General features: G+C 40.3%; 1 protein-coding gene across 17 annotated transcripts in view; it reads right to left on the bottom strand.

Annotated features, from left to right (window-relative positions):
- The window catches only part of MED12L (mediator complex subunit 12L), a 336555-nt gene that overhangs the window by 108892 nt on the left and 203633 nt on the right, over positions 1-24030 (bottom strand). The gene's annotated exons all lie outside the window — the stretch shown is intronic.

Consider the following 24030-nt stretch of genomic DNA (forward strand, 5'->3'; position numbering starts at 1 on the left):
CCCCAAGCAGTTTGGAGGAAGGCTCAGCTAGGGGTGGGGACAGTGCTATGGTCGGAGCACAAGGGGCCATGGGGGCCAGAGGCTGCAGCAGGTGAACATAGAAGATGAGCCTAGGGATGGAGCACAGGATCCTACAGAAGAGCACTCTGGTGTCGTGTTGTACTATGTGGACCTCTTTACAAGACACGGAAGGTTTCGGAAGAGAAGAACTACATGCTCTTTGCTGGTGCTTTAGGAAAATCAATTTACCAGTACTGGTAGGATGATTACACACTGAAGGAAGAGCCAATGAGGACAGGTCAATTTAAAAAAGTCTTCTATCTATGCAGGCAAGAGCCGAGGGGGGGGAAACTGACATGGACCTTAGAGACATTTTCAGAGAGCGAGGTTTTGAGTCCAAGACCATCTAAGAGTAGGGGGATTATATGTAAAATGTACTCATTAATAGCAGTATGTATTTTCAATGGGACCCATAATCCCCACCCTACCCCCTTCCAATTGAGATTCATTGTTCTGAAGATAGTTAGGTTGAGTGAGGTGTTGTATTCTTTTTTTTTTTTTTTAATTTTTTTTTTTTAACGTTTATTGATTTTTGAGACAGAGAGAGACAGAGCATGAACGGGGGAGGGTCAGAGAGAGGGAGACACAGAATCTGAAGAGGTGTTGTATTCTAAAGGAAATACAAGAAGCAGACTCTGGGTATGATGAATTTAACGTGTCAGAGATCAGGGTCAATAAATTTAGCCAGTGGGGGCAAGATATGGATCCACAGCTCTGAAAACATGGCTAGATTAGAAGGCCAGGGGATATCTTTTTGAGACACTGATGGAAAGAATGAGTTGAGCACCCCGGGGGCCATGCTACACAAGTGTTATGTACAGAACAGACAGAAGACATGCCAGAATGGGGAGTTTAGAAGGTGGAAGGTGGAGGGTGAATTAAAAGGAGCAACAAGGGATCCGGTATACTGGAAATCGAGGAACAAGAGAGATTCAAGGAGGAAGTAATAGTCAACAACATCAAACGCTCTGGAAAGACCAAACATGATGAATCTGTATGTATGAGGTGAGTGATTAACACTGAGAAGGAGGTGGGGCAGAGCCAAATTTGTAATGGGCAGTGAGGGAGCAACACTCATCTTGCCATAAAGGGCAAGTCAGTTTGCAAGAGTTCCAAGGAGGAAAAAACAACAGCTGTTACTCTAGCTCAGCTTTCTCCAAGGATTTATAAGAACAGTAGAGTGGCCCCTTCCTCTGCAGTGCAGACTGTGTTCCATGTGAAACAGCAAACATAGCAGAAGGGCAAACACATGCTGGGTATAACCAGGCAACCAAGAGAATCCAGCTTCAGCCAGAAAATGGGTACGCTATTTCAGACATTAACATTACCTGGGTTTCTGATTCCTAGCAACCCCACCCACTCTAGTATAAAGTATGTGTAGAGGGGCGCCTGGGTGGCTCAGTCGGTTAAGCGTCCGACTTCAGCTCAGGTCATGATCTCGCGGTCTGTGAGTTCGAGCCCGCGTCGGGCTCCATGCTGACTGCTCAGAGCCTGGAGCCTGTTTCAGATTCTGTGTCTCCCTCTCTCTCTGACCCTCCCCCGTTCATGCTCTGTCTCTCTCTGTCTGAAAAATAAATAAACGTTAAAAAAAAAAAAATTAAAAAAAAAAAAGTATGTGTAGAGAAAAGCACAGAAGATGGGGGGAGGGGGAGAGGGAAAGACACCAAGTGATAAGAATGGGAGCTGAGAACGCAGGGAACGGCTATAAAAGAGAAAAAAAGAATAGAGAGGAGAAAGGAAACAGAATTTAACACCTAAAGTAAGGAGGTAAACTAGTTTAAAAAAAAATCCTGTGACAAAAATGTGAATTTTGCCACTTCTGTAATAAAACCCAAATTCAAAAACGTAACATCTTGGGGTATAGTAATTAAAATGTGTATCTTTATTTTAAAAATCAGTGTAAACACTACATGCTTATATCTGATTGTACTTAGTGGCATTCATCATGAACAATTTTAGCTAATGCATATCTGAATATTTCTATAGCTTTTTAAAAATACTGGCTTTGTGCATTAAAATTTACATCATATAGACATATAACACTCAATACTTTTTATCCTTCTTACTCGATTTAACTCTGTAACTAAAATTTCCTGCAACCAAAAATGCCTAAATTGCAAGTAAATGAAGCATTAGCCCAAACATGGTAAGCCTCCTGAGACCAGCTCTTTTCTCCTCCAACAAATACTGGTCTCAGCTTTTACACTTTCCCACAGTGTCAGACAGGCTACAATAAGCTATTCTAATTTCCTCCTTTTCAGAAGAGAAAACGGTCAAGAAAGAATATAATGAGTGTTTCAAGTAATGATCAGCTCATCATTAAAGGAAAACCAGGAGCTTTCTAGGGGCAACTAAAACATTATGGACCTACTCTGACTTCTTAGTTGAGGAATGTTTTCAATTTTTGATCATTCCAAATTTACATTCAGACACTCCCATTCATTCACTTACTCACTTGGCCTCCTGGAGGAAGAAACAGAGGACGAGGACAGGAAAAAAGAAGCTACTGTTTACTAATACCAACCAAGGTATAAATAATGTAGGAATTATCCTGTATATGATCTCACTTAATCTTTACTATATTACACGGTAGCCATCCTGAACCTTATTTTCCAGAAGAAGAAACAGATTCAGCTATGTTAATTGTTTGTCCCAAGTAAAAAAGGTATGAACTGGAGGGGCAGAAATCCACATTCCAGTCTGTATGACCCTGTAGTTACTAGCCTCTGGTTATGACCCAACACTGCCTCAAGCAAAATTTCCAAAACTAAGTAGCACAGCACAAGGGAGAGTATCAATAAGAGGTCAGGAGTCACATGCAGGCATATCTCCACACTCAATCTCCAAACCATCTCTTCCCTCTAATCAACCATTACACATGAAGTTCTCATACCAGAAAAAGGTAAGTGCTTTATTTAAGGCAGACTTGATAGATACAAATCATTTCAAATGACAGATTAAACACAGTAATTCAAGCATAGGGACCTAAAGATACCAATCTCGGCAAGGGAACATTAAAGGGTTTGTAATAATTATACTCCGCAAAAAATCTCAACTACTGGATGTGAGCCACAATTAGAGTGACTTTTGTGTACAGAGAGATCGAACAGTAAGATCTGCTGAAGATTTTACTACAATCCTTGTTGTATGTTCTGGCTCCATGAAAGAGATATGGGCAAGACAGAGCAATTTGAGCCATGTTTCCATCAAATCTCTGCCTCTTTTTGTTCTGTAATGAGTTAGTGTATTACAGAAGACTAGCAGGCCCTTTACATGGAAAGAAAAAAATCATATGGAAGGGAGAAATGACTAGAAGGCCAAGATAAGCCTTGGTAATACATTTCCCAATGTCTCCCACTAAAAAGGTGGTAAGTAGGAATAGGGTAAAGGATTCTTTCCAGGATTTAGAAAAACTTATCAATAACGTTACCTAATTTTCATTCCTTCTAAGATTCTAGAAACACATTCTTCCCTTGCATGCTTCTGACTCTTTAGACTATATTTTGAAAAATCAGTAAGGTTATGGGAATTCTCATCTAAAATTCTGCTAACTAAACCAGAATCCTCCTTTTATAGAACAATGAAACCAAAAAAGTTGAATAAGTCATCCTGTGTCCCCCCCAAAAAACAGAGTATGGATCGACCAATTTTGGTTCATGATCCATGAACCAGATCTATGTCCAAAAGAAGATTCTAGATATTCCTATATAAACTCAAAATTCCAAACCCCAATATAGACTTTAGGCTAATACTTCCAAACTACCTCAAAAGCATGTGAAAGCAGTCTCTACTACATATCTTACAGAATGGAGTCCAGCAAATACAGAACAAACCAATTTTGAAAATCCAAGGGAACTTTATTAAAAAGCAAAAGAGCAGAGAGATTGTTCTAAAGATTAAAAATCTAAAGACAGTAAAACCCAGGCACCTGGGTGGCTCAGTAGCTTGAGCATCTGTATCTGGATTTCAGGTCAGGTCATGATACCAGGGTCATGGGATAGAGCACGCCTCCTCCCCCTACGCCCCTCTCTGTCAGGCTCCACACTGAGGTTAGAGCCTACTTAAGCCTCTCTCTCTCTCTATCCCCCTCTCCGCCTTTCCCAGGCTCATGTGTGCTCTCTCTAAAGTAATTTTTTTTTTTTTTAGTTTTCCAAAAATAAAATAAAGTAGGGGTGCCTGGGTGTCTCAGTCAGTTAAGCATCTCACCCTTGGTTTCGGTCAGATTTCATCAGGTCATGATTTCATGGTTCATGAGTCCGAGCCCCACATGGAGCCACACTGGGCTCTTTGCTAACAGTTCAGAGCCTTCTTGGGATTCTTGGTCTCTCCTCCTCCCTCTCTGTCCCTCCCCAGCTCACTCGCTCTCACTCGTGCTCTCTCTCACTCTCTCTCAAAATAGATAAATAAACTTAAAAAACAAGGTCATAAATAAATAAACAAAGACCCTAAAACCAAATGCAAGGTGTGACCAGCTATTGCAAGCCACATCAAAAAAATTAAAAGGGTATTAAAATTAAAAGGGAAATTGCAAAATTTTAATGCAGACAGTATATTTTAAAATATTTTGCTTCAACATTAATCTCAACTGATAATAGCACTGTGATTGGGCAGGAGAATATCTTTGTTTTTAGGAAATACATGCTGAAGCAGTTAAGGGCAAAGCATTTGTCACACTGACTATAATTTCAAACAGGTCCACCGAACATATTGGGGGTGGGGGGGGAATGTGAAACAGGTTAACAATATGTGAATTGAGGTGAAATCTACTTGAACCATTATTCCAATTTGTCTGTAGGTTTAGCATCTTTAAAAATCATATTAGAAAATGGGATGCCTGGGTGGCTTAGTGGGTTAAGCGACTGACTCCTCAATTCATCTCAGGTCGCGATCTCACAGTTCCTGAGATGGAGTCCCATGCTGGGCTCTGCACTGACAGTGCAAACCTGCTTGGGACTCTCTCTCTCACCCTCTCTCTGCCCCTCCCCTGCTTGCTCTCCCTAAATAAATAAATAAATAAATAAATAAATAAATAAATAAATATTTAAAAAATAATACGAGAAGAAAAAACAATCATCTTTAGTAAAAAAAAAACAAAAAACATTTTTTTAAACATTGTGGTGGTCAAGAAACACAAACACATCCCAGGATGTCGTTCCGTATTCAAAATAAATTTGGAGTTTGTAAAGGCTAAAACAATGTTATTAGAAGAGCTTCCCTACATTTAATAGGACCTTCCAATGAAGCAGCAAGATAATTATGGTTATAAAGTCTCCTGTGGCTTTTATGAAATAAGAGACTTGCTATAAAAATCAGCAGAAAAAAAATTATGCAGGTTAACCTCTCGGTGATTTGAACAGTAATAAAGTTATGGGCTGTTTTTTAGCTGCTCTTTTCATCAAAGCTATTACACTTTTTTCGTGACTAAACGTGTACTATTTCCCTCTCTGAATGTTAAGTAAGAACAGCGTGAACGAGTCCCAACTTGAGATTGGCATGATACGCTTCAGGACACATACGTAAAGGCTGCCTCACACTAACTTCTTCATTACTAGACTTAGTCTGTATCACTGGCCAGAGCTTCTAAATAGTACCATCTGACTGTTATGTTACTAAGGGAGGGGAAAGCCTATGCCATACGGCCCCAGCCCAGCTCCAGAAGAGAAAGGGTCGCCTACTGCAAGTGGACAACGGGGACCCCAGCTCCCTTCCTCCTCTGTGAGCTTTTTATAAAAATCCCATGTGCAAAGTCAAGGTGTCTCATCGTTACAGGGAAAACCTGAGGTCCTTACAGGAAAAAGATTTTTCTTTAACATAAAAAGTTAATGTTGTTAGTTGGCCCTAATAGGACAAAGTCAACCCGGGTAAAAATGTATTAAAACTTAAGGTAGCTAACAGAACTGCCTTTAGGCCTTTAACAGACACTTAGGAAGTATTTGTCCAGATAAAGTCCCTAATATGATTGCACACACATGACTGGAAAGTTGGGACGATAATCCCCAGAATGTGCAAAGAAGGCCTTTGCTCAACACATTTTTAAGGAGGCTACAAGGGATACACTCTCTTTGAATTGATGCTGTTAAGACTTGGCAGCTGGTTATTTTTATAGTTGGATTGATTTCATATCATTGATTACTTAAGTCTCACAGCAACAAATGGCAATGAACTCAACCCAAGAAGGACAAATCTCTCCAACTAAAAGATCTCCAAGTGTAACCTTTCTCCTCAGGATGCAGTAAACTTGCTTTAAATGTAAAAAAGCAAAAATCCACGGAGAAGTATAAACTGGCATAAAGCAGAGTCAAACCTAATGCAGGACTATTTCTAAATCTGGCAAATTCTTTTAAGATTGAGCCACTATTAGGTTGCCTAATTTTTGTTCACAGACTTTCCCTAGGGCGGTCTACTCATCTATAACTTAATCCACCCTAAAGAGAATGGAATGGAAAACCATTTAAATTGTAGTTGTCTGTTTTTGTTTGTTTAGGAACAGGCAATAGAAGAAACAGAATTCTGAATTTTTGACAATTCAACTACTAGTATTATTTATTTATTTGAGAGACAGAGAGCGTGAGCAGGGGAGGGGCAGACAGAGGGAGACACAGAATCTTTAGCAGACTCCAGGCTCTGAACTGTCAACACAGAGCCCGATTTTGCAGGGCTTGAACTCACAAACTGTGGGGCTCCAACTCAAAAACCTTGAGATCATGACCTGAGCCAAAGTCTGCCGCTTAACTGACTGAGCCACCCAGGTGCCCTCAACTATTAGTATTTAAATTAAACACATTTTTGTTTTTCTGTACTAACACAGAAAGAAAACCAATTAGAACATGCACATATACATACATATATATATGTATATATATATATACACACACACAGACATATAAATATAGATGTAGATATAGATATAGTTTAAAATAATAAAACTTAAAAATAAATTAGTACATAAAGTTAGTACAGAAATTAGTACATAAATATATTTTAAAATAAAATTTAAAATAATAATATATATATATAAATAATTTCCTTAAGGTGTAAGTAAACACTAAATAATATCTATTATTGACGTATGACTTCAAAAAGATTGCACATTTAATATTTTCATTTATCTTCACCCATGATAGTAACAGGTTTTAATTCCATCTGGTGAAATTTCATTTATGTACTTGTTTGCTGCAAAACCTTGCAATCTTTTGTAGATTTTTATCTGAAAGTTCTAAAATTAATTACAAATAAGAAAAGGTGATTTGAACATATAAATTTATCACTGTGGGAAAACTTTTACAAAGAACAAAGTTGTTTTCTCTTTAAAAATGGAATTCAAAGGATTAGAACTCACCCCCAAAATAACTTTAAAATATTTTGAATACTGACATTTGTGTATATATAAAAATAGGTCCACAGAGATCATCAGATGATTGAATAAAACAGGTTTCCAATGTTATCAATCACTAGTAGAAACACATTTCAAGTTTAGTTTTTAAATAATAAGCTAAATAATATCTTAAAGGATTTGTCCTTCATAAAATACATTCTGATTCCTTTTAATCTAAGCTTTAATTGGCAGGAAGGTTATAAATGCATATTTTCTAATTAGCAATAGAAAGCCCCTCCATCCCTGCAAAATAAAACAAAACAAAGAAAAAGAAAAAAGAAAGAACCTAAACACTGGGACTAATTTAGTAGAGGCCAACCCCAACCTTAGACTCCATCCCCCTCTCCTTCAACAGTCCTCTGGCATGCTGAGCTCCAGCCCTCTGTGTTCCCTTCAGGTGAATCACCTTCTGATTCCTGCAGGTTCAGGAAATGCTCTTCCGCAGTCGACAGATCTCACCTACTCTCAGATGTGAGTCACTTACTTTAGCGAGAGAGCAAGTTGCTCCAGTTGTTCCAAGCAGGACAATCTGAAAGGGTGCCTCAGAAGACACTCTCAAGGAGGGTAGGGGAGAACCCACCTTCTCTGACAGGGAGAAAAATGCTTATTTTTCATGCTGTACCAGAAAACCCACTTCTCTGTTAACCATAGTTTCAAGGCTTATTCTTAATTAGAGTTGAGAAGCTTGTTCCAACTCGAAGACACCGTATCAGGTGAATGGACACCCAGACACCGCAATGAAAGGTAAATCAAAAAAACTTTTTTTTGATTTTCTTAAAAGCTGTGGTTGATAGGACACAGCACTGATTAAGACTGTAATTATCCTTCTGCTTAAATCTGAGGTCTGAAGAAAAAGTAGAAATTGGAATATGAACTGAATGAGATAATGTAACGACTCTGTGGGAGGCACCACAATCCAAAACAGGGGCCATACATGCTTCATGGGGCTTCGCGGTTTCCAACTCAGGCGGGCGGAAAATGTAAACTGTGTATCGTGACTTCAAAAGGGGAAATGATGATTTGGAAATCACTTCTGTTTCAGTGAAATCTTTTATCACATTTACTTTATTAGGTTGAGTAAAATCCACAGTCTCTTCTCATTGTTTCCTATGTCCTAAAATGTACATTTGTTTCATAATCCTTCATTTACATTTTTTTAAACAGAGAGACCAAAATGAGAAAGATGATTTTTCTGCCCAGATTGCCTCATTCTGATAAAAGAATCTCAATCTTCTCATTGTCCCACAAAGAACAGGGCGATCCTCATTCCTATTCCATTAAGAGATCATGTTAAAACATGTCACGAAGGCACTGAGGAAACTGCCCGGCTACTGACAAAGGGCTCGAGACAGCTTAGTGCGGCTTCATGTTCAGACTGTTGGGGAAGTTTTTGCTTCACTGAGGAAAACAAAAAGCAAGCATGGGGATTTGAACCTGTCAGTGTTATAATAAAGACTTTAAAAGATAGGTGAGCCTAAAGTAGATGGACTTTTCGTGGTTAACAACATTTAGCTGCTAGAGAATTTTATATTGTATTCCAAATTGAATCTGCTTTCGTGTTAGGTGTATTAACATTTTCAACAACAGCTTTCTTTCAAAATCCTAACTAGAGATGCCAACTTCCTAGCAAAATACACAGCAAAAACTTTGCTTCTCTATTACCAAAACTATACGCGACAGGGAGAGCCAGACATTGCTTATATTTTATATCATTATTATCTCTGCCAGCTTGGGGTTAACAAAAGTCTTTCCTTCTTGAAATTAGGAATCGAGGAGATTCTCTTAGTCCTTCAGCAAAATCCTTTGCTAAGACTATAATTTGCCACATCTACTTGAAAAGTCTTTTGATATATGTGGGTGAAGGCAGAGGGGCTGGAGGAATAGATTCCTGAATACTGTATTTAAGGATGTAGGCACAAAATCATAACTTTCATGAAGAGGCTTAGGGGAAATTTCCTAGCCAGAGACAGCATGCTGAGAGGGATTCCTGCATTCAAGGAAGGGGGTAGGTGAATAGACACTAACTGAAAATTTATGTTTTTATTCAAGCTACTAGTGTTCACGCCCTCTTCGGAGTCTGCCTGCTTTTCTCCCTTCCTTGCTATCTTAGGGGTTCACTTCCTTCAAGAACAAAAAGTATTTCATGCTTAGCCTGTACTCAGAAAATTCCCCAGAAATTTAACATAGAGGACACAAGAACAGTCATTGGTTCTTTGTATGCCTCTAAACAGGAAAACTCATACAACTCCCTCAAAGCCTGTCTGGTGAGAACAGAAGTAAGGTGAAATCTAAGGAAAATCACCTGGGAGCAACCCACAGTCTTGAGGACAGAGGTTCTCCACGGGCATGGGGACAGAAGTTTGGTTCAGGGCAGAAAGTCAAGGACTCACAGCAAAATGACCAGGGCTAGGATGCAGACTGTGCCAAAAGTTATCAGTAAGTTGGGCAAGCCTCTTACTTCCCTGGAAGCTCACTCCCATCCCTCACAATAAAATGAGGGAATCAGATTAGATGGTCATTAGAGGCCCGCAGCATCTCTACATTCCCACAATCCAGGTGATATGCCGAGGAACTAGGATTCATTATCAAGAACCAAGGCTTGGATCTAATAAAGGAGTGTTGGAGGGGGCACTGGGTGGGGTCCAACAAGATAAGGAGGACTGATCCTCTCTCCATTTCTGTCCCAGCCAACTACATGATGTTAATCAAATCCCAACGTCTTTAGGCTCCAGATTCTCCCTCTGCAAGATGGAGATGAGAACAGTTAGCTCCTTGCTTCCTCAGGTAGAAAGCTCTGCAGTAATACAAACACAAGGGCCACCTGCAGTTCTTATAGCTGTGACCATCAAAAGCAGAGAGGGACAGCCAAGGCAACCATGACCTTGTGGTTAAAAAGTAGATGAGATGAACCACTTGGAGAGTATCAGAGTGAATAAGAAACAAGACTCACATGTTCTCCATCAGGCCAATGGTTAAGTCTAAGCTCCTTTCTGGCCTGGCGACACTTTTAAATATTCTTCCTCCCTATGTGGCAAAAATGGGCAGAATAGAATGTTTGTTCTCTACCTTGCACCTAATTAGCATATTTTTATCTTTTATTAACATTCATATTAGCCAAAGATGAAAACATTTACACTAAAAGGCGCTTGAAGAAGAGTACTGATTAAGTTTCACATGGTATAAGACATCACATTAAGCCATTCATATCAGTGACTCCTTAGTTTCTCTTAGAAGGCAATTTCTAATAATAATTTCTATCATTTTAGAAACAGAAGCTAACTCCTAAGTGACTTTTTATAATGTATTAGATAAAAGTCATGACACAAACTGCCCTTCTAGCCTTAACACTAAAACAACCATCATAAATACATTGATAGCTTAATATATGCCCAAGAGCACTGCATATTTCACCCAGATTCAAAAAACAAATGGAGACAGCTGTAAATACTGTTATTACCACCATTTTACAGCTGAGGAAACTGAAGTTTAAAAGATACACAAGTAACAGAGCTCTCATCCTGAACCATGTTTTTCTGCCGTCAACCATGCTCTTAGTCACTACTTTGCAATCTCTGGGTAAATGCACTATTTGCCATAGTGACCTCCCCCCCTTTTTTTTGCATAGTTTATAAGCAAAATTATATAGATTTGTGATTTATTTACTGTGCTACCGGACTGCAGGAGATAAATGGCTATCTTGGGTATGTGATAGATTACAGTCAAGATGGAGCTACTTTACTTTCTATTCTTTCCAAAGGAGACATCATGTAATAATCAGCACACGAACCCCCAATTCGTGGGGAAGCAGCAACAACAGAATAGTTATGAGCACAACACTCAGAGTGACTTGTGTTCAAATCCAAACTCCATCACTTACCACGTGTGTTAACCTGGGCTCTTGTACTCACAGGTCTACTGAGGGAACCTCGCTAAGCCTCAATTTATTTGAAAAATGGCGTGGGGGTGGGGGAAGACTATTCTTACTAACACTCAGGTAGCATCAAAATAGTGAGTTCTTACTATATGCCAAGCTCCAATAAAAAGATCTCTAAGGATCCGATGAGGTAATACTGTGGTAATACCCCATTCAATCCTCAAATCAATCCAATGATGAATATTTTCCAGGAGAGAAAAGGGAAGCATCGAGGTTAGGTAACCTGCCCAAGTAAATGGCAGATCTGCAACTTGAATCCAATGTCTTTTTAATAAATTAAAGTGTATCTAAATAATTCACAACTGTCCTACATGCACAATAGGATTAGCCAGTATTTGCCAAACCCTTATGCTTCTTAATGCTGTTGCTGTGCCTCACAAGATAGAAACATAGACTTTTCCACTACCAGAGGAGGGGTTAGCCAATAGACTGAACATGCTCTCGGGTCAGAGATACTACTGGCCTTCAGCCACCAGAGTAACTCTCCAGTGGACAGACAGTAGAGCAAAACTCTGATTTTCAAGGCCATGGAGAGTACTAAATAAACCAAGATTCTGGTTGCTTCCAAAGCAGAAGTCAGTATAACAGAGGACAGCTGAAATAAAATAATCTAAGGTTCCTGCACTACAGATGCTTATGATCTAGTTGAGGAAAGGAAAATGCTAAGAGAAAATACTGGGCTGTTAGCACTCAGCTACATGGCTTCAGGCAGAGAGCTGACAGAGGAGAGGTAAGAAAATGACACATGGACATGAGCTGCCCCTAGGCCACAGGCACCACAGGGTCTGCCACACTGCTCTTGGGATGGATGGCCTCCCTGGCCACACCTCCTCCTCTTCCAACCTACCAGACTCAAAGCTTATAAACAAAACTGAAAACAAATCATCATTGCGCTTTTCAAAACAATGTAGATAAATTGGTTGAAAGAGAAAATTGGAAAAACTACAAAACTAATTGTTTACTAGATGCATTTACAAAGAAGACAATCCTTCATAACATGGGTACAATGTGGTTACCCACAGTAAGATATAATACTTAAATAATCACAATTATTTTGTGGTTGTTTCCACCAAGCGTTGTAATGATCTGGATAATGAAAACTTTAAACAAGATGAAGTATTGCACGTGTCAAAGTGTCTAATGTAGTACCTATATCATATGTAGCAAAATGAAGGAATAAAAAACAGTGGATGCCATCAAAAAGGTAACTACTGTATTAATGCATCTGCATATTACGGTCATTGTTTAATGGATATTTCCATTGTATTTATTCAATACCAATATTCCCTTCCCCCTAAAACATTCTTTCTAATTTCATGCTGCAATAATACATCCTATCAAAAATTTCTCAACAGGTAGGTAGGCACATGAAAATGCCATTTTCACATGTACGAAATATTATTTCCATGTGGTTCAATCTAATACACCATCATTAGCAGTAAGAAGAAACTTAAGAGCTTCTGAAGTAGTCATCCCAAATACAATGCCATTAATGTCTGAAATCCTATACATTGCCTCAAAGCTTGTCTTACAAATTCATCAATTTCCAAAAGGAAATTATGAAGGGGAAATTGGTAAAACTCAGGTAGAGCTTTGGAGCAAGCATCAGGTAACAAGGCTCTAGTCCCACAGGGAATGAACAGAAACGCTAAGGAAAGGCTTGGTGCAGCCAGTGTCACAAATTGTAACCCACAGACAAGCTTTATTGGGCCTACCCAATGTGTTAACAAAATTAATCTGTAACTTAAAATTCATGCAATTTTATAGAAAATCCATTTTTCTTATAAATCAGATAATCTGATAGCAACTGACCCATACACCTGTGTGGCAACAATCCAGAGCCTGAGACTAGGGCAACATCCCCCCAGGACATATAGTCCTCAGCCCTGCTGTTTATCTACCCTGACACTTTGGCTGTTAGCTGGATCTTACTAGCATACTAGTACTGTTGATGATTTCTTCTGATACCTGGCTCACTTTCCTTTGGGGGGACATTACCTATGGGGCTTTATTTGAATTGGCAACCCTCCACTTTAGTCCCCCTACTTCAGAGGGAGGTGTTCGGAAACATCAGAGGACCAGAGTATGATGACCCTTCTCCTGGCCTTTGTCCATGTCTTACATGAGATCAACTGCCAGTTCCTATTCTCTCAGCCCTTCCTGTGTTGTACTCTTCTACTTCAGATGGCAAAATAAGATACTCATTAAGGAAACAATGGTAGATCTCTGCTAAGATCAGTTTAGGTCACAGGGGGCAGCCACATTCCAAGAGAGCCTAACATGAAGGCAAATGTTTTTTGAGCCTGACCCTGTATCTTCAGGTACTCTGATGGATTCTGGAGATAGAAGGATTCAGAGACTCTCAAGCAGTCAGGCAAACAAGGAAAATGCAATAGTTGGAATTCTGGACAACGAGGCAGACAATAGGGACTGAGGAGCACTGACACAGTATAGGGGGAAACACGGAAGGCTTTTAGAAGAGGCCGCAGAGGAGTGAGACTTGAAAGCTGTGTAAGGAGCTTGCCCTTACATAGCTGGGCAAGGGAGAAGCGGGATTTCCAGAACCAAAGGGCCAGGTAGACAGGCAGTCTGGTGCAGCTGCGAAGTGGGCAGGTAGACAAGATCAGGTCACGAGGGTACCTACAGAGGGGCTTCAGCTGTATTCTGTACAAGACAGGAAGCTAGAAGAGAGGGCTGTAATGGTAGAGGACATTAATCAAGGAAATATGACGGGGGAAAAAGAGAAAACACATATGAGAAATATTATAATAATGCAAACAGTTACTTATTTCTCCTAGTTGAGCAACTTACCATCTGTATACATCTATCCAAAATTATTTTGATTCAAATATTCCCACTAATTTGAGAAGCATTGTTTTAAAAATCAGGTAATTAATGCCAGTGACGTTGATTTTAAGAATCACTTTAAAGAAAATACTACGTGTGTGTGTGTGTGTGTGTGTGCGCGCGCGCGCGCATATATGTGGGTATGTGTTCACACACACACATGAAATCAATTATATGTGACACCAGATCCTTTTATTACATATATATGGGTGGGGAAATTTATCTCTTGTTTTTATAAGAGGACAAAGTAAGTAACAGGGAAGGTCTGATGCTGATAAAAATGTGAAATATCCACTAGTATTAAAGACCTCATTAGAATGTTTTCATTATAAATGAAGGTAAGGGATAAAACTGAAGGAGGACTTGCCTCTTAGGAATCAGTCTTATTCTATTAAACAACGTAACGGTTTGACTAAACTGTGATCTGAAGATTTAAGGTAGCTGAGCTGACACCCATTCTACAGGTAGGTGTTCTGTTGAGAACACCTCCCCTTTACCCACGCTAGAAAACTGTGATGACGACCTTCCTGGAATGGTGAGAAGACCCCCACCATCACAGCATGAAGAATCACGTTACCTCTGAAGTATAGTGCCTCTACCATGGAATGACCCTTGTGAAGTCAGGAACAGCCACTCCCTGAGCCTGTGCAAAGCACTCCTCCCTTCTTCAGGATGTGAATCCAGCAACTGAACACTCTACCTGGGACCTTAAATTCTGAGATATTTGTTTTAAGGAACCAGAAGTTACCTGAAATATATTTCGTTCCACATATTCATTTAAAACCATTACTCTGGTTATTGAAACTAGAGCCCCTAACCTCTCTGACCAGCCTCCTCTGTTTCAATCATCCAGAATTGAGCTATATATCAATCAGACTTTGCCTAAAGAGAAAATAAAACTATACATGTCAATTCAGTCAACTCTAAAATTTAACTATATGATTAATAACAAATTTTATTACTGAACAGAAAAAAAACGTACTATTTGCCATGAGTTACACCTTTATAATACTGTAGTACTTACAACATAAAATTGACTTTGTATATATTATCTCACAACTTCTCACAGCACCTTTGGGAACTAGTCCAGGCATCTATTATTTTTCCCATTTCAGAAATGTACAAGTTCGAGAGCTAAAATGTTTTGTCTAGGGTCACAGACTTAAATAAAGTCAAAAACTTAATACCGGCCTATGAATTGAGGTATAAGACACTAGCCAGGTTACTTCTGAGGTTCCACTCATCAAGTCAAGTAGCATAGCAGAGAGGCTCTGGGGTCACAAAAACTAAAGCTCCTTTCCTGGCTTCGCCTCTCAGTGTGTGTGATGTTGGGCAACTTGTTGAATCTCCCTGGTAAGGTTCCTCTCCTGTACAAAGGGAATAACCAGGTTTAGGGAAGGTTCTAAAGAAGCATTAGACCCAAGCGTTGCCTTCATGGAGTTCACAATCCACTTTACACCACTCTCAAAGAAATAGTTACCAACAAGTGGTCAGAAGTCACCTGATAAATAATCTGCTAAATCTCAATGTGAACCAAAAGACACATAATTGTAGGCTATAGATGTCAAGTGCAAGTCTGAAAAGAGAACTTCAGAGTAGCACCCGAACAACCTGATGGACTGTGCTTGGCACTCCAACACCTTTCGGATGTGACTCGAAGCATGCATTAACGAAGCGACCTATGACTACAGTGACCTAATTTCAATACAAAAAAAAAAAAAAAAGTAAACTGTATCCAGTGAGGTAACCTGTTTCTTTCCCAAGGCCTCCAGCAAAGCTGTTGTTACCAGCATTGGAAAACCCTCCCTCCCACCCTCCTTCCAGCTTAAATTTAAGGTACTCTTACGGTTCCAAAATAAGAGACTATTATCTTTCACCAGAAACTTCGCATTAGATGTTTTTTGTGAATGTTACATCTTTACCATTGAAATGTAAGGATACCACAACAGTATTCCCATATGAGTTACTAATTTATTATGGCTTTTCTGTAAGAAAATGACCAACCCGCTGCTAAAAAGACAAAACAGAACAAAACAAAACCCTCAGATCTGAAATTCTAACAGTTTTGGATGTGAGCCTCTAAAATTCAAACAGGAAAGTGGAAGACAAGTAAGAGAGAACCACTGCCACCAAAGAATCACTCCAACAAGTGATGAATAACCGCATTCAGGGAGCAAGCACTTCACTGGCATTCATTTTTCCAACGTTTATTTACTTTTGGGACAGAGAGAGACAGATCATGAACGGGGGAGGGGCAGAGAGAGAGGGAGACACAGAATCGGAAACAGGCTCCAGGCTCTGAGTCATCAGCCCAGAGCCTGACGCGGGGCTCGAACTCATGGACCGCGAGATCGTGACCTGGCTGAAGTCGGAGGCCCAACAGACTGCGCCACCCAGGCGCCCCTGGCATTCATTTTTCCTATCTTGATCAGAAGGACAGTAACGAGACCCTGTGCAGCCAGAGAGGACATTGCTGGGTCCCAGCAGGCACACCTGCTGGCTCTTTCTGCTGAGGCAGGGGTTCCCCCAAGCTGGGCACAAGGGGCTCACCAACCAGGCTGAGGTCTAACACAGTGAATTCTAACTACAAGGCTATGTGCCTAAGGTAGCAGTTCACCAGTCCTGGATGCTAATCCTTCCCCTGGTCCCCCCATTACCCTTTCAGGGAAACAGGAGAGAGTTAGACATCTAACACGCCTGGGTTCAAGCCTCTACACCACCATTTATAACCTTTCCTTCCTTGGGACCCAGAATCTCCGTTCTCCCTCCAAGAAAAACAGTTTAATAACAACCAGCAGGGTTTTTGCTTAAAGACCCCAGCACAGGGCTGAACACAGAGAAAAGCTCAATTGTGACCATTAATAATTCTCAAGTGTGAACTAAGTAAGATCTCCTGACACTATTTTTCTGAATCGCTAAGAGGTACCAGGAAAATCATTTGGAAAGAATACTCTGCAATGGTCCTCAAAGCAAGAAAAATTAGGAGTCCATAGGCAAGGAGCAGAGGAAGAAGAAAAATACATTTATAAACCTAAATAGAACACTTCGTGATCCATATCAATCAAATGTAGTCACGTAAGATTAAATGACAAACCAAAGGTTATAAAACCAAATATCTATAGGATCAGACAGTTAACACTCCCAAGTGAGGACACCCAGGATGCCAACAGAAAATGCTGGGAGCTGGCAAACTGGCGTGCACACTGCCCATCGGGAAGAGGCAGCTGATGCTGCTGGATTACTTGTGCTCAGTGTTTGCGTATCTCATTCTTGAAAGTAGGATCCAAATCTGAATTCTTATATGCAATTTCCTGGTGTTTTCAACATTGTTCAGGCCAAACAAAACTAGATCTCCAGTTCAGAAGATTAGCAGTTCCTTCACCAGCTGGACGGGAGAAAACAAACGCCCCCTCTGCCCTGTGCCTCCCCCCCTCTATTTCCTGTCCTCCAAAATGAGGCTCCAGAATCGTTCTTCATTTTTATTCTGGGCCAGTATAATAGAACTCCAGCTTCAGCTTCTATCAGATCTGGATGAATCCTGACTCTACCCATTACTCGCCATGTGAGTCAGGGCAGGTTAATTAACGAGTCTGAACCTCAGATCATCCCACCTGGGGGGTGGGGGGGAAGGGAACGAAGCACCTAGGTCATGGGACTGCTCTGAGGATTGTACGAGACATCAAGCAACTGGCCCAAGGTCTAAAATAAAGGAGACACTGAGAACACAGCAGTCCTTTTCCACCACCCTCATTCCACCACCTCCTCAGTCAAAGGAGGATATCAATGGATGGTTAAAAAAAGGAAAAAAAAAGAAACACAACAACAACAACAAAAACCAGGCCTCTAAGCATCGATACCATCTAACCTCAGGAATGGCTGTGAAGCTTGGGCCTACATCAGACATCACATTCTTGAGTGGTTTCATCAGCTCTCAGCTGGGGGAGCAGGAGGTGGCACAACAGGATTCCCGCCCGTGAACAAGGTCCTGGAACCAAGCCATTACTACCGCTGAAGCAGCCCTCATTGCAACACCCTGCAGGCGCCGGGACATGCCAAGGACGCACAGCAGCCCTGCAGTTTATGTGCACACAGCAGTCAGATGAGGCTCAGACACAACTTAAAGGGCAAGCTCGCTGAGCAAAGAGATCAGTCAAAGGGCTGGGACCACAAACCACATAACACTATCAGCATCAACAAGGTGACAAGAACATGGTTCACTTTGTGTCCAACCTATCAATCACCAGATAAATTCTATTGTGTCCCTATGCTACACAACAGGAACCAGCAAGACGGCTCCTACCCTGTGCAATGGTGCCAGGTGGTCATAAATATTCTCATTTTAACCTGGTGGTCATCCCTTCGTGGACATATCCTCATATTCGTGTTTTTCATGAGGAAATGGAGGGGCAGAAAGTTGGAAGGTAAAAGAAGTTGAAACCCCACACTCCACCACACTGCCACCGTGCTTGGCTAGGAGTAAGGGCAATGGGTGTTTGTTTTTTACGTTAATTATTTTTGAGAGAGAGAGAGTGCACACATGCATGAGTTGGGGGGCAGGGGGCCTGCAGAGAGAAGGAGGGAGAGAATGTTAAGCAGGTTCTGTGCACTGTCAGCACAGAGCCCAATGCGGGGCTCAAACTCAGGAGTCACAAGATCGTGATGTGAGCCAAAATGAAGATTCAGACGCTTAACCTACTGAGCCACCCAGGTACCCCACGGTTGGTTAAGGTTGACAGTTTCCAATCAAATGAAAATGATCTTTGAATTGCATTTAGGGAAGGACTACTAGAAATAACACAAATAAAAACTAACATTTAACACAAACAAAAACATTTATAAAGCACTTATTTATAAATGTATATTCTAAGTTAACCTCTTAATGATGCTACAGAGCAGATAACATTATTGTACCCATAATTCAAAAGATTCATTATGGGAAATTTATCCCCAAAGCTTACTGGCAACTCTTAATTATCAAAATCCAGCTTCTTTTAACTTCCACCCTCTACGATCTTCAAAACAACAAAAATAACGCCTTCTATCTGATTAGGAACTCTAATGCAAGAATTTCCGTACCATTTAATAACTCGAGTTTAGAGAGCAAAAGAAAAGCATGGCTACTTGGGTTATTTAGAAAAAAAAAATCTGCCAACAAGAAGCAGGAGAAACTTGAGAGGAAAGAAGCAGAGACCAGACAGGAGGTCAGTACAGCGACCCACACATGAAACTATGAGGGCCTTGTTCTAGAAGGGGCCTTCGGGAGTAGGGGTTGTAACAGCTTTCCTTCACAGCAAAGGAAAGATGTAATAAGACAAACAGGAAGATCAAGTAAGGGGCTGACCAGGTAAGGGGTAAAGCACTCCTTTGACCAAGAGATGAAGCAAATATTCAGAAATAGGGATAAAAGGAAAAGTGGTTTCCATGGAGGAAAGGGAAAACAGTTCAAGTTCAGAGTTGTCGACTATGAGGAACATCCACATATAGCACATTCCATTGTGCACGAAGGAGTGAAGTTTAGGGAAAGGAAAAGAGGGATCAGGGAAGAGAGGTTATAGCTGAGCATCTGAGTAGACATGAGCACTCCTGAAGAAAAGGAAATAAAAGAATGAGGAGCCATGGCCTAAATTCGGGAAAGCACGTTATTTAGAGATGGTAATAAAGGAGATGGAGAAGGAGAGAGGAGACTCTCAGAGGCCAGTACAGGAGAATAAAGTATCTCATTTCCCATCACTGAAAAACAAATTAGATTCCAGAAAACACAAATATCTTATCAGAAACTAATTAAAACCCAACTCTTCTATATAATTTCAATAATAATTAAGAGAATGGAAGCATGGATTCCCCAGAAGTCTAAATCATCACCCATATCCAAGGTCTCTGGATTTGGGATCCAATTCTAAAGATTTTATTTTTATAGTACTTTTTAAGTTTGTTTATTCATTTTTAGAGAGAGAGAGAGAGAGAGAGAGACCACAGGAGAGGGAGACAGATAAAGAGAGAGACAACAGGTGGGAAGGGAGAGGGAGAGAAACAGAGAGAGAGAGAGAGAGAGAGAGAGAGAGAGAGAGAGAGACACCACAGGAGAGGGAGACAGATAAAGAGAGAGACAACAGGTGGGAAGGGAGAGGGAGAGAAACAGAGATAGAGAGAGAGAGAGAGAGAGAGAGAGAGAGAGAGAGAGAGAGAGAGAGAATATCAATCCCAGGCAAGCTCCTCATTGGCAGCACAGAGCCTGATCTGATGCGGGGCTCAAACCGACAAACAGTGAGATCAGGACCTGAGCTGAAACCAAGAATTGGACACCTAACTGACTGAGCTATCCAGATGCCCCTGGGACCCAATTCCAAAAGAGGAAATTCATGAATGAATCATATATATTGCTAAGCAGCCCCCCCTCACACACTCCAAGAGATGCAACTCTTGCTAAATGTACTTTGCATTTCACCACCTGCTTTAACAGAAGATAGAGAATGTACCTGTTATGTGTTTCTCTTGGTCTTGAAAACTCATCTGTAGTGTTGGTCAGTTGCTAGCCTATTTGTAGGACTTTTCCTTTCTGTGTGCTCTTTTGTCCTTTTTAACTTGAGATGATATTTATATGCCTTAATTTGTATCAATTTTGAGCATATGATTCAATACTTTTTAGTAAATTTAGTGTTTTGCAAACCATCACCACAATCCAGTTTTATCACCCCTCCCCCCAATAAAACCCCTCATATCCTCACAGTTATTCTCAACTCCCACCCCCAGCGTTGAGGCAAACACTAATCTTTCCACTTCTATAGATTTGTTTTTTCTGGACATTTCATCTAAATGTTATGTAGTCTTTCACATCTAGCGTCTCTACCTGGAAAAATGTTTTTGAGGTTTGTCAACATTATAGCTGCATTTCATTCCTTTTTGTTGTGAAGTAATATTGCACTGCAGGACTATACCACATTTTGTTTATCCATCATTCATCAGTTGATATTTAGGTTGATTTGACTTTTAGCTACTAGAAACAATGCTACCAAAATATTTCCACAGGAGTCTGCATGGGCACGTTTTCATTTCTCTTGGGTAGATATATATGCGTGGAATTGTTGGGCTGAATGATAAATTTAGTTTTACCTTTATAAGAAACTATCAGACTGTTTTCAAAGTGGCCACATCATTTTAACTTCCCACCAGCAATGCAGAAGTGTTTCTGTTTTTCCACGTCCTTAGCAACACTTCATTTTCTCATTTTTATTTACAGCCACTCTGGCAGATAGGAAATAACATCTCATTGTAGGTTTTTATTTAAATATCCCCAATGACTAATGATGTTGAACACCTTTTCATGTGCTCTTGGTGAAAACGTCTACACAAATCTTTAGATCATTTATTTTCTCACTGGTTTTCTTATTAAGAAGTTGTAAAAGTTCTTTGCACACTCTGAATACAAATCCTTTATCAGAAATGTGATATATAAGTACTTTCCCCAAGTCTCTTTTCTGGGTCCTTCTTAATGGCTTTCTGCTTTCTCTCCCGCTGTTGCGTGTGGCTCACCCATATTAGCTCCTCTTCTAGTATGGGTAAGCCATATTGGAATTCTTGTTACTCAGTAAAGTATATTTGAAGCCAAGAGAAAGAAAACCATGTAACTTGGGGACAGAGAAATGTACAAATTAAGAGGTGTTTGTCAGGTAAACTCCATGAAATGTTTCCATCAGAAGCTTGATTCAAAAAAAGAAAAAAAAAAAAAAAAAGGCTTACTGAATCCAAGGGTTATCATTATGAAGTTCAGAAAACTGCTTTAATCATTCTTTTGAGTAATTTTTAATAATTAAAAACAAAGTGGAGTTTCACATCCTTGCCTTACTTTAAAATCCTGCAACACTAACACCAAAATAGGAAAGACTCTTAAGAGCCCGAGTCATTGTCCATGCTCTGTTAACCAAAAAAAAAAAAAGAAAAAAACCTTTTTGGTGCCCACCATGTAGTGATTTGACACGAGACATGGATAGGGTGTCTAAATTCACAAAGAGAGGATTCTGGTGGAGAGAGCGTTCACTAACAATATGGGAAATGTTTTTTCCGTCTACTACCAAATCTAGCTCCCAAAGTTCACGAGATACTAGGGAACAGAAAAGGGCAAAGTAACAGATAAAGAAACATTTGCTGCCAAACTCTCCAATACGCTTCTGCCTGCAAAGTGCTCTTTCCCTGCTGACTCAGCAACTGTAAGTGCTTACACCAGCCAGAAATCTGCTTTGCACTTTTAAGGGGATGAGGTTACTTGGGATCTCTGCAGCTGCACAGTCTGTCAACAACATCAGTAAAGAGAAAGTCTCACATGGTTTCATGAGCAAGAGTGTGACTTCCCCTGTAGCAAACCATTTAAAACATAAACGCATTGGACTTGACCAGCACACTTTTCAAAATCAGTTTCCAGGATTTCTGCTTTTATCAATACTTCAGAGAAACCAAAAAACACAGGGCTACTTGAAGGAGAACCGGGGGAAACGTTTTCTAGCATTTAATGTTACATGCACATATGATCTCAGATAATCTTTTTTTTTTTAATTTTAATGTTTATTTATTATTGAGAGACAAGAGACAGAGCATGAGGATGGGAGAGACAGAGAGAGGGGGAGACACAGAATCCGAAGCACGCTCTAGGCTCTGAGTTGTTAGCCCAGAGCCTGACGCGGGGCTCAAACTCACAAACCGTGAGATAGATCATGACCCAAGCCACAGTTGGACGCTTAACCAACTGAGCCACCCAAGCACCCCGATCTCAATTAATCTTTATAAAAATGTATGGAATCTGAAGGTCTGAAAAGTTAAGGTATTAAGTCATAATCGCACGCCCGTCACTCAAACCCAATTTAATTCTTCACTCCTAATCAAAACTTTGAGATTGAATGGAATGGTCACAGAGAAATACAGGGACTTATGAGGCAAACGTTCCAATGATGTTAAATTTTTAATGGAATTCTATGTTTGAGGAAAACATAGAAGCTCACACAAATTACAGTCCCAAAAGGGATTTTATAGGGCCTTCAGGGCAATTCCAGAAAGGTCAGGTGACTTACTAGAGGTCTCACAGCTAGTTACTGTAAACCCAGAACTAGAACCCCAGAGATGATAAGAATAGGATAGATACTTGAAAGCATGTGAGCTTAGGGGTGCCTGGGTGGTTCAGTCAGTTAAGCACCTGACTCTTGATTTCAGGTCAGGTCATGATCTCACGGTTCATGAGTTCGAGCCCCACATAGGGCTCTCTGCTGACAGTGCAGAGCCTGCTTGGGATTCTCTCTCTCCTCCTCTCTCTGCTCCTCTTCCAAACATGCTCTCTCTCAAATTAAAGAAAGATTTAAAAAAAGAAGAAGAAAAAGAAGAAGAAGAAAACATGTGAGCTTCTAAAACACTCTTACATACATCAGCACTAGATCTTTATAAAATTTTTAAATAATCTCCAACTGCATGTAAGTCTTGTCATAGATGCATTTATTATATGCTCAGATTAGGTGTGGGGGGGGGGAGATTTGGTAGAAGCAGGGAGAGGACTACATAAGCTAACACGTTCTGAGTGCATTCCTATACCCAGGTTCTGATAAATGTCTTATATGAACTATTTCAAGTAGTCCTTATTACAATCTTGGAGTATGATTATTATCATTCTAATTTCAGAGATGAAGACACTGAGTCACGGAGACATTAGTAGCTTTCCCAGGGCCACTGAGTGGCATTCAGATAGACCACATACACAGAAATGGTCCTTGCTCCATGGCAGGCTGAAAGAGAACACAAAAGCAGGCAACTCTCATTTGGCACAGCTGTTCATATC

Source organism: Leopardus geoffroyi, chromosome C2, assembly GCF_018350155.1.
Source record: "Leopardus geoffroyi isolate Oge1 chromosome C2, O.geoffroyi_Oge1_pat1.0, whole genome shotgun sequence".
NCBI lineage: Eukaryota > Metazoa > Chordata > Mammalia > Carnivora > Felidae > Leopardus > Leopardus geoffroyi.